General features: G+C 33.3%; 1 protein-coding gene across 1 annotated transcript in view; it reads left to right on the top strand.

The window, feature by feature from the left end:
• Positions 1 to 7,059: 7,059 nt before the first annotated feature.
• Positions 7,060 to 15,973, top strand: part of LOC149805606 (uncharacterized) — a 90,402-nt gene continuing 81,488 nt past the window's right edge. Inside the window, exon 1 of the mRNA XM_089950239.1 lies at positions 7,060 to 7,086. The gene's annotated coding sequence lies outside the window, so the exon portion shown is untranslated. The remainder of the gene's footprint in view (positions 7,087 to 15,973) is intronic.

Consider the following 15,973-nt stretch of genomic DNA (forward strand, 5'->3'; position numbering starts at 1 on the left):
AAGTAGATTGCTATACATTGTTTAAACTGGAGGGATTATTTATTTATTCTCCAAGACCTGTCAGAAATAATTGCATTAATGTTGTGCCAGGAATTATTGTTGGGCTATAAATTATTTCCCTAAATTATTTGATTCAAGCGACTTTTCTCAGGAAAGACAGAGTGAGAAAAAATATTGGACTGAGACATTTATTTAGATTTGTAGTTAATGAAAGCCAGGAAATGTATTTCTTTGAATCAACAACATACTCATGTTATTAAACAACGGAACAGGTCACCACAGGCACATCAACACCTTCAGTGATGGATTCGATTTTGATTTCTATTAAATCTTATTAAGTGCCTTAATCTTAAATACCCGTGTCTAATTCCAGGTTATTTGGAATTTGATTCACAATACCTAAGTTATATTTGACATTATTACCTTGATTTGAAAAGAGAAAACATTATTTATCAATCATGTACTTCTCATTCTGTGAACTTTGATAAATGTGAGTTGGCTTTGATTTGGTCAGTCTCCATTTGGTTCTGGCTTACACGTTATTGAACTTAAATTAAAATAAAAGACATCGAATTGAAAATGCTTGAGCTTAAAAACAGTGTTGTCAAATAATGATGATATGGAGAGGAAACTTCATTTGCAGAAAGAGAGAGAGAGATGGAGAGAAACAAATGCAAACTCTATTCCGTAAAGAAGAAAGAGAAAAACAAATGCAAGTACAGAAAGAAGAAAGATTTTTTAAAATAGATATGTCAAGTGAAAAGCACATCTCCTCTATACATTCTAGTTCAGGCAGTAAATGTATTAAGACTGTTAGACTAGTACATCTCGTATATACATTCTAGTTCAGGTTGTGAATTTATTAAGACTATTAGGCTAGTACATCTACATACATTCTAGTTCAGGTTGTGAAGTTATTAAGACTATTAGGCTAGTACATCTCCTATATACATTCTAGTCCAGGTTGTGTAGTTATGAAGGCTATTAGGCTAGTACATCTCCTATATACATTCTAGTCCAGGTTGTGTAGTTATGAAGACTATTAGGCTAGTACATCTCCTATATACATTCAGGTCCATGTTGTGTAGTTATGAAGGCTATCAGGCTAGTACATCTCCTATATACATTCTAGTCCAGGTTGTGTAGTTATGAAGGCTATTAGGCTAGTACATCTCCTATATACATTCTAGTCCAGGTTGTGAAGTTATTAAGACTATTAGGCTTGTAATAAAGTAATTTAGAGAAAACGGAGTAGATAAATATCATCCTCATTTTGAAATATTTGCTGAAAATCTGAAATGGCGAAGAGAGTATTGAGCGGTGTTATTACACAGTGAACGTATTGGCTCAGCTCCTACATCTATACTTCCCTTAAATACAAGTGTTTATTCTGATCCGGTGAAGGAATGTGCCTTGACTGTCTATGATACAGTACCCGTGTCTTATCGATGAAAGTTCAAAATCTATTAAAAAAACGAAACTGGAAAAAAGGCATATAGAATTGGTAAGAGAAAACTACCAGTTATATGATACGTGGTTCCTCGCAAGGAAAGTTGTTCAATATTGAGTAAATCTCAGACAAGTCATATTAGTTGCCGACTTTGAGAACTTTGCAGAAATGGACGTTGAAGCTGACGAGTATTCCCTAGCTTATAAAGGTTCTTTTGTTATTAAGTCTTTCACACTGCAATATTCTGGGTGTAATATGAAAATAATTGAAGATTCATGTCGAGCGTTTATATATAAAGCAGAGGTGATTCTGCAAATCCTATCCCAATTCAAAGTTTAAGTGACAGAGGTCCTTCTCAGTGTCTTTTATTATTAGGTGAACCTGCCTTTAAGAAAATTTCTTCTAATGATTGTACTTATTCAGGGAGTAGACAACGTCCTTCTCCATGGTGTAAATTTGTTATCAGACATTGTCTCAAGATGGAACATTGCCGTTTGTTCCCAAAGATAGTATTCGCGTATTGCAAATCAATGAACAGATAAGATTTGGGTTAATTCACTTGTCACTGTCAAGCCTAGTTTTGGATTATTAAGTCGATCCTGTTAAACAAGGAAATCACAGATTTATACCCAGCGTGTACAGTTACTAGAGATACTGCCACGAACATTCGTGAGACTGATGTTGATAAGGAAATTATTTTTAGCTGACACATATATTTGTCAGGCTTCTGATGAGGTCACTCTTACTCCTGGATTAAATCGATCAAATTGCATCGATCAGAGTGATCCTCTTTAACGCACTCGTTATCTTTATTCTAATCGGATGACAAAAACATTCGGTTGTCATTGAACATATACGAACCCTGATATATCCTGTTCGTTTCAAAGGGTCATGAATGACATTGAAGCCAGAGAAGTAAGTGTTTGCTATTTTGTTAAAATGTGGGTTATTATGATACACTTCCGACAATTGCATGTACCTGCAGGTGGCGAGTGATCGCTGAATCATCAGATTGTAGTTCCATTTTGTATAGTCTGGAAATTCATAGTCTAACCTATAAAACACATTCGTCTCATAATACAATTACATCATAATACAGTGTATGACTTTAATTGACCAAATTCAAAGTCATGTTTGTAAATACTGCAGATCTTGCATGAAGTGTCACATGATATGAATCAAATCAGAAATCAACTACTGCATTTGACGATTCATTTAGAAGAATAATGGCTGATTATGCATGTTCCTTACCTAAAACCACTTCAGGCCATCAATAAGTATTGACCATAATACGTAAGTTTCAAATATTTCCAGAGGGAATTACGTCGATACATTTCAAAACAACAGTAAACTCTTGGATAATGTTTTTCTCATTTAGACCTGCTAAATCTGATCAAAGGTCAAGCATTATGTATAGAAGTTTCCATCAGGTTATATATGTTCTGCCTATCATCCAGTAAGCCGAAGGCCCCATCAAACTTTGCAAAATATGATTCGGTCATATTGTTTTGGTACTGAAGAGAAAGATGAAGGTGTTAGTTTAATGTTGTTTGCTGTCAGTGAATCAGTTCATGAATCTTTACGATTTAGTCCATTTTAGCTAGTTTTCGACATACTGTCATTTGACCATTGCAATTATTAGAAGGGAAACTTTCAAATCAAGACGAGCAAATTAATATTCTCGATTATGCTTCCAAAATTACATATAGTTGGCAAAGGCTTGCGAGGTTAGACTATTTAAACTACACTCCGCTCAATAAAAAATGAAGCTGAGATATTATTAAAATACAAACTAACTGTGTTTTAGCCTGGTGATCTGGCTCTCTTGACAAGTTAATGTACCCGCTGGTGGTGAGTGGTCGTTGAATCATCAGAATGTAGATCGATTGTGGTATAGACTTGAAATTCATAGTTTAACCCATAAAACACAATCGTTTCATCTTCTAATGATCAATTACACTCATCATGACATATTGTATCATTTTAATTGACCAAATTTAAAGCGACGTTTGTAAATACTTTTGATCTTGTAGCAAGTGACACGTGATAGGAATCTAATCAGAAATCAACTCCTGCATTTGACGATTCATGTCGCAGAATAATGGATGAGTATGTATGCTCCTTACCTAAAACCAAATCATGCCTTCAATACCTCTTGACCATAATACGCCAGTCTAAACGATTTACAAAGGCTATTACTTTGATATATATTAAAACCATAGTAAAAACATTGATAAAGGTTTTTCAATTAGGCCTGGTGATCTTGCTCTCTTGACCATACCACGAAATATTTATCAGGTTCGGTACTATGTTCCTTTTACAATTGAAAAGAAAGAACAAACTTTAAATTATATCACACATGCTATTTTGAGGCCAAACCATATATAGCATGTATTATGTTTATAGAAATAACCAGGTTAATCTTGCAATTATTTCCAGACAGGACTATTTCATCGATGGCATGCAGTCGGATTGTAATGACTTTGGATTTGCCAATATACGTCATTCAGAAACTATGAAGAATATGGACAATAATTTTTCGCATATCCCGCCAGAAAAATACAATGAAGAAAGACAGATAGTACCTGAATATGAGCATATCTTTAGAAATTGTCATCCACAAGCGAAAAAAGTCAACCATGATGTTAACATTGAAACACCAATAATACATTATGAAACATTTATATCACAAATGTTTGAAACCGATTACACTCAGCCGAGTAAAAGTGACTGGCGTTCACTATCTATTCATGCACATAAGCCAGATAAAACTTTCCACGTGTGCAAAGGCAATATGAACGTAAATAATGTGACAACACAGGTTAATTAGCATTGCCAATACAGGATGACTGTATTGATATGTTAACAAGATAGATATTTCCAATGGATTCTGACAAATTCCAATGACGGAGAGGGGAAACTCAATTTCGTCATTCGTGACGCCAGAGGTACTGTATCAGTATAATGTGTTGCCATTTGGAATGAAAGTTGCGCCTAATACTTTTTAAAGTTTGATGATAATGATTGCATCTTGTTCGGATAATTATGTTGCTTATATCGATGATATCCTTTTAACAACACAGCTTAGAACGATCATTTCGAGTCAACTCATCAATTCATTGAAAGACACACTGATGCAAATTTGACTATTAATTTATAAAATGTGACATTTCCTGTGCTTTTTAAGATGTATAGGATACATAGTGGAACATGAACATATTATACCCATAATCCTAAGGCCACGGTCGTCGAATAATCTACTGTTCCTAACAGCGAAACAGCTACTGTGAAAAGTTTGGTCATAAAAGTGGCAAGAGGTTTTAAATATGGTATAGGCCATATTTAGGAGTGTTCCCGTTCTTACAGATTCAAATGTCAGTCATTCATTTAACATGTATGCTGATGATCGTGATTTGGGGTTGGTGTTAATCATTAAGTGCGAGATGTTTCTTAGAAACTTACTGAGACCCAGTGACATTATTCCAAAATCATTACGGAATGTTTCGTTTTGATATTGACATTGCAACACTTTAAAGTCTATGTTAGTTCAGCTCCTTCGTTGATGACTGTGTTTAATGGTCACACCCCCTTACTTTCTGTCACTTACGAGATGGAAAACAAAGGCAGAGATTACTAAGGTCCAGTTTGATGTTGCAGCAATAAATATTGACATCACACGTCAAATGAAAAACCAGTGTAATAGCAGATTAATTTTCATGTGTACATGCATATATTGATTTATATATAATGTGTGTCATTCATAAAAGTTCATCCAAAAGAAAACATTTATTTCAGAAATCATGTTTTTCTAATGATGGGAGGTGTTATGTATATTTACATTTGATTTGTTTACTACATATGTTGTGCTATAATTTTAACAATTTGTAACTAATTACACTTACCCAATTTTAATTTTGTAAACATTAAGAAATATCAAGACGGTTTTTATTGTTTGGTTAATTTGATTTTGTTCAGAAAATGTTAATTGCGGCCTAAAGTCAAGTAGAGCACTGTATAACGTTGATGCTGGAATGATTATTTATCTTTCTTCTAAGATCTAGCAGAATCAATTGTATTATTGTTTTGTCTAGAAATTCAATTTGCCCTGATATTAGTTTGTTAGACAATTCAGTTCGAGTGAAATATAGTGTGAATATAAAATTGCTATATTTGGAGAGATACACTCATTGTTATTTATAGTTAATTAAAACCTGGAATTATATTAATGTGATTCAAAAATATAATTTTGGTAAAATATCACTATATAAACTATTATAGGCACAGTAACGCTTCAGCGTTGGATTTAATCATGATTTCTATATAAAAATATGATCAGCACCTATTCAAGCTCCTTACTCTAATTCAAGGATTGTTCATACCTTTTGTCACAACACCCTAAGCTCTTATTATATTTTCAGTTTGAATTATAGGTAAAAAATTTCATTTGTTAAATTTTACAAAGCTTGCTGCTTCTCAATTGTTTCGTTTACTCATTTTAAGAGACTCATAACAGTGTGTAATATATTAATACCATTATCTTGATCTGAGTCAGGGAATTTATGTTTATAGAGTCAGTGACATTATGTTTACAGAGCCAGGGACATTTTATCTATAAAATCTGGGACATTTTATCTATAAAATCTGGGACATTATGTTTATAGAGTCAGTGACCTTATGTTTATGAGTCAGGGACATTATATCTATAGTCAGGGACATTATGTTTATAGAGTCAGTGACATTATGTTCATGAGTCAGGGACAGTATGTTTATGAGTCCGGGACAGTATGTTTATGAGTCAGGGACATTCTGTTTATATAGTCAGTGACATTATATTTATAGAGTCAGGGACAAAATGTAATATCCTTTAGTATGATCGTTGTAGCATACTTTCTATCAATGACTGTAATACTAATTATATGTATTATTTTGTCCTGGTTCTTGATTTGTGTATTATTTTTTTTAAATTTGTTTTTACTATAAAATTAGTTAATCCTGCAATAACATCTGAAGCAGTAGTCAGTATTATTGTTGTTTTTTCGTGTTCCCATGTATTCATTCATATTATGTATTCAGTGGAAAGACAACGTTATCATCCATTCTTTTTAAGGATGACATATTAGCATGGTATTATATTGAATGCAAGCAAGGAAACGTTACATTATATTAGTGCGCGTTCAAAACAGATTGTTGGCACATCAGCTTGACAAAGGCCATCACAAGCGAATCAACATAGTTGGATTTCTTTGAATATTGCTAATGTTTGTTTATTTGCAAATTGTGTTCGTTACAATTTCGGTAAACAATTATATTAATATATGTGATTTAAATCGCAACAACATATGTTGAGTCTCCATCGTCACATTTTTTTTTCTAGGAAAATAAATAATTTGTTGAATTGTAAAATACTGTTTGGTTTTTCCCCTATTCAATTACTTATTATAAGACCAGATACTGGTACTAATGTAGAATCTACATTCATAGACAAAAATAGGCTATGTAACATTGACATATGTCCTTTTCTTGCAGTTTGGAAATGAACAACATGTTTACAGTCTAATTTGATACAAACGTTTGAAACAGACATCACCCGTAATTGTTTAACCTTTTGTAAGGATTATCGGTATATTGGATTGAAGGTAGTCCTACAAATATTTTACCTTTCTTTAGTTTTCTCTGCTCGATAATTTTCCAGACCAATTATATTATTTCACAGAGATTAAACACCGTTTTTGACGTTGCATTTTTGTACGACTATCTCGCTGGATGCGTTGACGAAATATATACTTCGCTTAATTGTTTAAAAATTAATATCAAGATGCAGCGTTCCAGTTGTGAGTAGTGAATATAACGTTTACCTACGACATTATAAGTTGTACTAACAAAGACTACTTCGTAAGAGGACATATTCAAACAAATGCCATAAACTCAGCTGAAGACAACTGTAAGGACATACTTCTCTCTCATTCACTATGCTATATAGATATTTTACATCATTGAAGGAAAAGATCATTCATAAATGATTACATAATTTAAATTACTAATAGTGTATAGTAATGCCGGGATGGACGCTGATCTTGTTTTTTTTTTTTTTTTTTTTTTTTTTTTTTTTTTTTTTTTTTTTTTTTAGGAAAAAGATTGTTTTTGTGTTATGGATAAGACATGTCTAACCCGATCGAAGGTTTGTGATTTCACGTGTAACAAAGATATGACTCATTTATGTGGTGGAAACGAATCATTATCCTTGTATGAAAAAGGTAATTTTATATCATACGTAACCACTGTTAAGATAACGTTAAGTAATGATTAAGTAGGAGTGTCACTCAAAACCTAATTGTACTGCAACATCAAGGATATTTTAAATCATGATTGTTTTTTCTTCTAATTGTAACACAAAGCATGTCTTCAAACACATTTATGTCGTATTTTGTGAACTAACCATAACAACTGAATTAAGAATGAACAAACTAAGCGATGTCAAAATGTGGTTAAGATGGATGGACAGGGCATTGTTTCCGCAACGAGACGTACTTTTCAACCTAAAGTATGTCCTTGTATCTTCCATGGTAACATTCTAACGAGTTAACATTTATATAAACATGCATAATGTCGTCTCAAAATCCCAGATGTTTAATATTAAGGAGAAAATCCAAAAGTGATTTCATACGAATTTATCTTGAGATTGATTTGTTTATGAAATGAGAATTAGTTCCCTGCATTGAAAAGATAAAGCTTTAAATATTTCCGAAATTTATCTTTCAAAAAATTGAGTTTTTAATTTGAAGATATTCTATGCTGTATTAGATTTTTATCATTTGACAGTATAATTAACATGGATATTGGAATGGCAGCAAATATTGAATTTATCTCATATGCTCCATTAATAGTGAGCTACCTACATTTTCAATACAGTTTCAAATAATATATCCCAAAAAAGCAAACAGTTTTGATAAATTCCTTGAATGCTATTACACTTATAAGACAATCATTTGAATGGAAGGCTTTCATGTTCAAAAAAGTATGTATATTTGACAGCGAGCCCATTGTTTTGTACCCCTTATATGTATATTGATATTAATACTATCTGTAGTGTTGAAATGTATACGCAAACTGAACAGGTTTTGTAATTGATGTACAATTAATAAATCTGATTTCTTACAGTCAACACGAACATTACCAGGAAAATATCACCTGGTTTCAAGGAATGTGTTTACGCTCAGAAAAGTGATGCTTTAGAGCTATTTAAAGCGTGCTGTGTAGTGGGAACGGTGGATGGAGGAATGTGTAACAGTGGTGCGTATCTTAGTAATATATTTATAGTTTCTTGCACAAGGAGACATACACATCATAATGTAAGCCTTAAACTATGTATGTCTTTCTAAATCTCTCGTTCATGATGTATCCTCGGTTCGAATATAATTTTCATTCGTATTAGCAATTTTTGTTTTGTATTTCTTCTCTGGATAATACACTATATATGATTTGATTTAAATATAATTGCAATATTGATTATTGCATTTGAAAACACTCGTTTGCTGATCAAGCCGCTTGACACTGTTTTAAATAAACATATATATCAAAGAGAAGCGTATATGACGACATTATGCCAAAAGAGCTTGGGTCCATGCAAACAATTCATACATCAGTTCGCAGTGCAAGCATTATTTAGACATGACAGTGGACCCTAATTCTTGATCCTCACTTTATATCCAGTGTCAAAGTTGCCATTGTTGAAACATGTCTTTTTCAAGAAAATAAAACAAGGACATAACTATATGAAATTGCCACAAACTAATAAAAACAAATCTTTCACAGAAACTTCATAATGAAAGCATCAAGGAAAATTAAGTTTTGATTTATTAAATTGTTAATTATGGAACAAAGTTAATGCCTTTAGTTCCCTGGAAACCATGGAAGCAACTCTGTACCGTTTAGCTCACAACAAATAATCTCGGCCTTAAATTGATTTCAATTCATAAAGTCGCTCGACATTTTCCGAGCAGAAATGGGAACCATTAACTTGGTTTCCGAACTCCAACGTTTCGAAAACAAATAGGAGAGTGAATGTCTGGCATATCAGGAGGTACACTACATTTTTGTATTATAACAGTACATAGACTAGCTGATGTTAAAGCTTTAACGTCAACGCAGAAAATGAGAGATATAGAAGGATGCTTTAACGCCGTTATACAATGCAAGCTCATGTTCCAGTCATTGTATCGTAATACGATCAATTTTAGCGATGATCCTTGCATATTGCATGGGAGGGTAAGTACGAAGGGCAAGTGGATTACAAAATGTAACCACTGTGGGTGCCGAGAATGTTACATGTGAATTTCTGTCACTGTATGTGTATCCAGGGGACGATTTCAACTAAATCACTGTAGTGACAAGGTGTTATTATTGCTTATATGCCACGGAGGGAGAGGAGCATGTAGACGGCAGCTCCCCCCTTCCCTATGTATCCACCCATGCATTCTTCAATTTTGTTAAGTTGACTTTAGTCTCTTACCTTTGGTACACAATGTATAAGTGAGAAGTGACCTAAAACTAGTCTTTAAGTGGAATAATATTTGTTTTATAATTTAAATTTCATTCGTATGGTTGAACCACATTTTAATCAGAAGGAAACATTACTCGTGACCTATTAGCAAATTTGTTCCAGGTAAAAGGTACATGTATGGTTGAACCTCCTTTTAATCCGAGGGAAAAATTACTCGTGTACTATCACCAGATCTGTTCCAGGTTAATGTAATATGTACATGAACAGCAATTCCTCTGTAAAGAACAGTCCGCACAATAACTATTAAAGTGTATTACTTTGAAAATTGATGTCGGTGTCGGAAACTGAGTATTCCTTTTACAGTCTAAAATATTCATTTAAAACCTTGGAGTATGCATGTATATAGTACCTATGTATTACATGATAATATGAGCTTCTTTACATCGCCGCATTAATATGTGAGAACTTGATAAATATTGTGTCAAATGAATTGTAGATACTCAGTTGTATTTGATTTTATTATTATTGGAATACATGTAAGAAAGTGTATATAATATAAGACACAACGATTTGCTTCCCTCCCCAATCAGTCTCTTTCAAAGATAGCACAGACACCCTTTCCAAATAACGTCATCATCACCTCTCATTAAAAATGTATATTCAGTTTGAGTGTTTGTTATTTGTTAATCCCCCTTTCAATATATATTTGCTACAATTTAAAATATTTTAATTATATTATTTATATTAGATACATTTTCCCCGTTTCGTTAAACTTCTGTTACCGTCAGAACGTATTTTCTAAGATAAGCCTTTTGATGTCGATTAGGGTCTGATTCAATTTATTGTATTGATATTAATTCGTAGGTACATTCAGTTCGAGATATGTATCGACCACACAAACTGTTCAAATTGAAAAACCCCAATATATATCGCCGTCAAAGGTAGCCGGTACATGAATAAGATTTGGTCACACCTGATTTGTCTAAGCGATTTTTAACGTAGCATTGCACATATTAGAGTTCAATTACATTTCTAGAGAATACTTCAGAATGCAAACGACATAATTGGAAAACTGTTGGTTCCTATCTATGTCGGATGGATCTATATTCGTCTTACCGATGGAAGCAGGTAAGACGGTTTTGTGCAGGTATAGGAGGACAACCGGAGTCAGCAACTGAACTACCATTTAATTTGGAATACAAACGGACATATTGGCTTGGAATTCATCGTATAGCAACAATGTATGAGGCGAAACAAGAAATGAATTTGTAAATGCAATGTTGAATATGTATATTTAATGACTTTAAAAAGTAATTCAACAAAAGCCATGTCCGATATACTTGTAATTTTCCCCCTGCCAAAATCCTCACAAACACGTGTTTCGAAAACAAAGCCAACTTAAAGGACATTACATAGTGTTCAGACAGCTGTGTCTATTTCAGAGCATAAATAAGTACAATTTGATTTGAAATTATACAACTTAATTCTCAAGATAAGAATCTTTGGTGTTTTAGCTGGCGATATTTTCTCTAGAATATTTTATCTTGTTGTCAACATGGATTGCTGAAAGAATGTTTGTATAAATAGTACAGGAATAATTCAATGCATTGACAAACCACTATGAAACAAATAAATATCAATGCATATCATTTTAAATTATTTTCCAAAAAATTGATATCTTTAATTATCGATCTGGGATTGTTGCTCAACTGCGCATTCCAGAAACATTCTTTAATACGTTTTAACAATTTTAAAATCATAATATGTTCAGTATGTTGTTACATGTTTAAATTAAGTATAATATGAATTCTTATATTTTAAGAAAAACAATTCGCATCAAGGAAATCTTCGTAAAGAACAATACGTACTGTGCAGTGGCCCGTAAAGAAGGAAACTTATTGTTGATTGAGGGAGAAGATTGTCAAGCGAAGCACGCCATTTTATGCCAAGGTAGCAATCTGTGATATCATGTGTTCTGTGCATGTTAGATTTTAAGTGTTATGTTGGTGTCAAGGACTCATGGTAACATGGCGATGTATGTGTAAATGTATATATATATATATATATATATATATATATATATATATATATATATATATATATATATATATATATATATATATATATATATATATATATATATATATATATATATATATATATATATATATATATACATATATATATATGTGTGTGTGTATATATATATATATATATACATTGTTATTAGTGTTACAATAAATAACGAAACATAATATTGAAATAGACTGAGCCAGGATATTCGTACTACTTCTTTGTTATTTGATTTATCATATGTAATGTCTGACCATTTTCATCGTTCCCTTGACCGACATTTGTTAAGGAACATTGCAAACTCAATAAATCACAGTTGTATCCATACTCTGCTGGCTTACTGTAAAGACGAACATCTATATTTCACTGTTGACTACGTTCTATTACTCTTATTTCTAATCAAGATCGCAAGCGAAAAATGATTACGGATAAAGCTGATAAAATAGTTTTCATTACTGATGATCATTTTATAAGGAATGCCAGTACAATTGAATGTATATGTCTGACTTTATTAACAACTAACTATAAGCATATTATATATAATGTCGCGTATGATTTTAAATTATTACGGACACAGATCAGTTCGGTGACATATTATTCGCAAACATTTGCAATAGCAATCCACCATGCAGTGAACAATATATGTCTAAATTGCTTTCTGTGAAAGACTTGTACAATTATACAAAAACATGATGTAAGGTGTACTCCGTTAGCAATGTCTTCTTTTACAAGCATCTCCACTCACATGTTTTACATCTACACCCCATTACTGACTCCATCTGATGGTGTGATGATACCATATAGTAATATTGAATAAAACACAAATGAAAATGGATGCGAAAAGTAACTGCCAAATCAAAATGATATGGATGTGATTTAGAATGCATTTGTGCACCAGTGTCAGGAGCTAGCACATATGTATAATGGTGAACAACTACGTACAATTTCGGTTTGTAAGCACCAGGCTCCTACAATGACATAATGAGAGTCAAAGAAAACCATCGACACTTAAGTGGCTTCAGTACAGGCATATATAGTTAAAAATAGCACATGCTATATTTGTTGTGCTTTTTTGTGGACGTAGTTGTAGCCGCTTCTCTTGTGAACTGCCTAGTCCGTGACTAATGGAACGAGGGCGACAGGAGCAACATTGTTTGTTTCATTGGAAAGACAACGCCTCATGAGTCATAATCCCAACACTTTTGCAAAGAATAATAGTGCATGAATGCATTATGTCCACATCACAATGAAATACAGGTAAAACATCAGTTGGTTTCGTTTGTTAAACACCGATGCGGTCTGAGCTTGCATTTTCATATACACGACAAATTGACATATAATATAAACTTCTGCCCTCATATATTTTGGTGCTATGATTAATGGGTTAAATCAAATGATACGAACATTATGCCACCAACCTCGTAAGGACAAATAAAACGTACCGGCTAGAGCGCGCGATTGATGCGGTTGGCACTCCTGTACAATATTACATACTTAACGCAAATGATACAGAACCTAAACATTCGTGGGCTGAATGCGACACCACCAGAAAGGCTAGTGATTTAATATTCACGTCGCTGTGGTCGAAATTGCTATTCTACATTGTTTGCGCTATCTGACAAAGTGTTCTCGACCATATTCTGCGCCTTCATTTGAAACAGTCCATGAACACACTTTCCTTTAATTTTCGCTGGGCTTTTCCAAATTGGATTACACTTAACTATTTGGAGCCTTTGAGGTTGTAGGTTCAAGACATATATTGTGCATACTGTATATCACTTACTTTGTGGTTGCTTGATAGGGATTGACTTTGGGCAGGCCTGCACTAGATACAATCTGACTGATAATCTTACTTGTATGAGACACGTTGTAGATAACTTTGCAAATTTCATGCCGAGTAGGGAATCAGCATTGTTTTCCACAGTCGGTGAGCGGCACAAAGTTGTTCCAGCTGAGACAGCTAATCCAGAGATACTGCCGGATATACACTATTGGACCATCGAAAGGAGTCCTCTACACTTCATACTTTGCATCATGACCTTATGGTAAGCCTCTGGGAACTGTGCATGTGGATGCCATACATATACTTCAGCATGTGATGTTTAACTCGACGATGTCGTTTAGCACAACAACCCCTTTTTCATTTGTCTCGGAAACTATAACTTTCATTCCTTGGTTCAGGATCTAATTTCGACAAAGTGCCTTTACGTCTGTCAAGGTGACAAACCAGACAACATATATTTTGCATTCCGCAGCAAAGTTGAGGGTATATGACCAGGCGTACTGGTTGTGGTAGACCTATTCCATCCTTCAATTTCTAGCCAGCTATTAATGACTTCACTCGCAAGTGATTGACTGTATGAAACTGTGTCCATATTTTTGCCATGCCCAATGGCTGCGGTACGAAAGTGTTCCTACACGAAACCAGTCAGGTGGTCAGTCTAATCCACCTGCAATTCACCATCAGGCTTGCTGATGAGAGGGTACCAACCCGCTTAAATGTCGGAAACAGATACACCTCGACATCGATGGCTTTATTGTTGTTCTTTAATTCTGCTTCTTCTGCTTCAACATTGTCTTTTTCTTATTATTATTTTCATCATTAGTATTTATTTTAGTAGTAGTGGTAGAGGTAGTCGTAGGGTTAAATAAATTTATGTCTAAAGGTGAAAACTGACCTTGGAAGATGCTGATCTAAAACATTTTCTGAGAATAAATTCGCGTTTCGTAATATTCTTATGTCTCTTTGGCTAACGAAGCTATTAATAGAAGTCCTAAACTTGTCAATGATTTCGACATTTTTTTAGATTCACTTTTATTGACAGGCTTTCTAAATTTGCCTTTAAAAGTTTAATATGTGTCGCAGTTAAAATGTATATATCTCCGACACTTAACGGATTTATAAAACTACCAAGATGAGGAAGAGTAAAGAGCAAATTTGCATTCATATAGATGCAACATTATGAATGAGGTGTTGCCATTAATCAATGCTAAGTAACGATTTATGTCTTCAGCAAATACAACTGATTTGAATCGTATTGCAGGGAATAGGGATATAAAAGTTAACCATAAGAAATACACATATTAGGAACATCATGACTAAGGTAGAAACGCAATATGATAATTCAAATATGAATGTTTGCAACATGTATTGAAACGATTTGCCATATTTTTGTAACTCTTTGTACAGGACTGCTTCCATATTATGGCTAGTTTGTATTCATGACAGTGTATTTTAATTAGTATATGTTATCAAGAATAGAGAGCTAATTTTGGAACACGGATATACAATATCTTTTAAGATATCAAGGATTTTAGGTGGAGTTTAAATTAGTGTATACAATGTTGCAAGCGATAAACATTATACATTAATTAACGTAAAATCAAAGTAATATTTCGTGCAATACACATCAAGCTATAACAAGCATTTTGTGACTAACATAGCTTAAAGTTAATCATTGTCTATGCATGGGGGTTTCATTTCCCAGACGTCATTATCCTTACTCAGAAAGCAATTCTGCCATTCTTGAAGCCAATCAGGCTCTTTATTATTTAATAGTAACCGTCATTTTCCTTTTTTCAATTTTAGATCAACAGTTACAACTATTTGGCCATATCGTTATATATTAATTACCTATAAGAATGCAATCTGAGAATATGAAATATGTGTTTTGCGAGACAGAATCCTCCGTTTGTTTAAGTGGAATATAACAGCAGAATGGTTGTGCTCTAATTGTCGATTCGCCAGGGGAGGAATATGTACAAATATTGTGTCTCTTTAATTCCTAATTTTAACTAAACGAATCAAGCATGCATAATGTAATTGGAAGGAATGAAATATATACAGTTAGACAAACGTTATGATACCTTCAACTTTCAAACTTTGCATTTATATTTCGACAGATAACGAGATTATGGAAACCACATCATCTCTAAGCATAAAACCCAAC

Source organism: Sinohyriopsis cumingii, chromosome 2, assembly GCF_028554795.1.
Source record: "Sinohyriopsis cumingii isolate HCF-2022 chromosome 2, ASM2855479v2, whole genome shotgun sequence".
Taxonomy (NCBI): Eukaryota; Metazoa; Mollusca; class Bivalvia; order Unionida; family Unionidae; genus Sinohyriopsis; species Sinohyriopsis cumingii.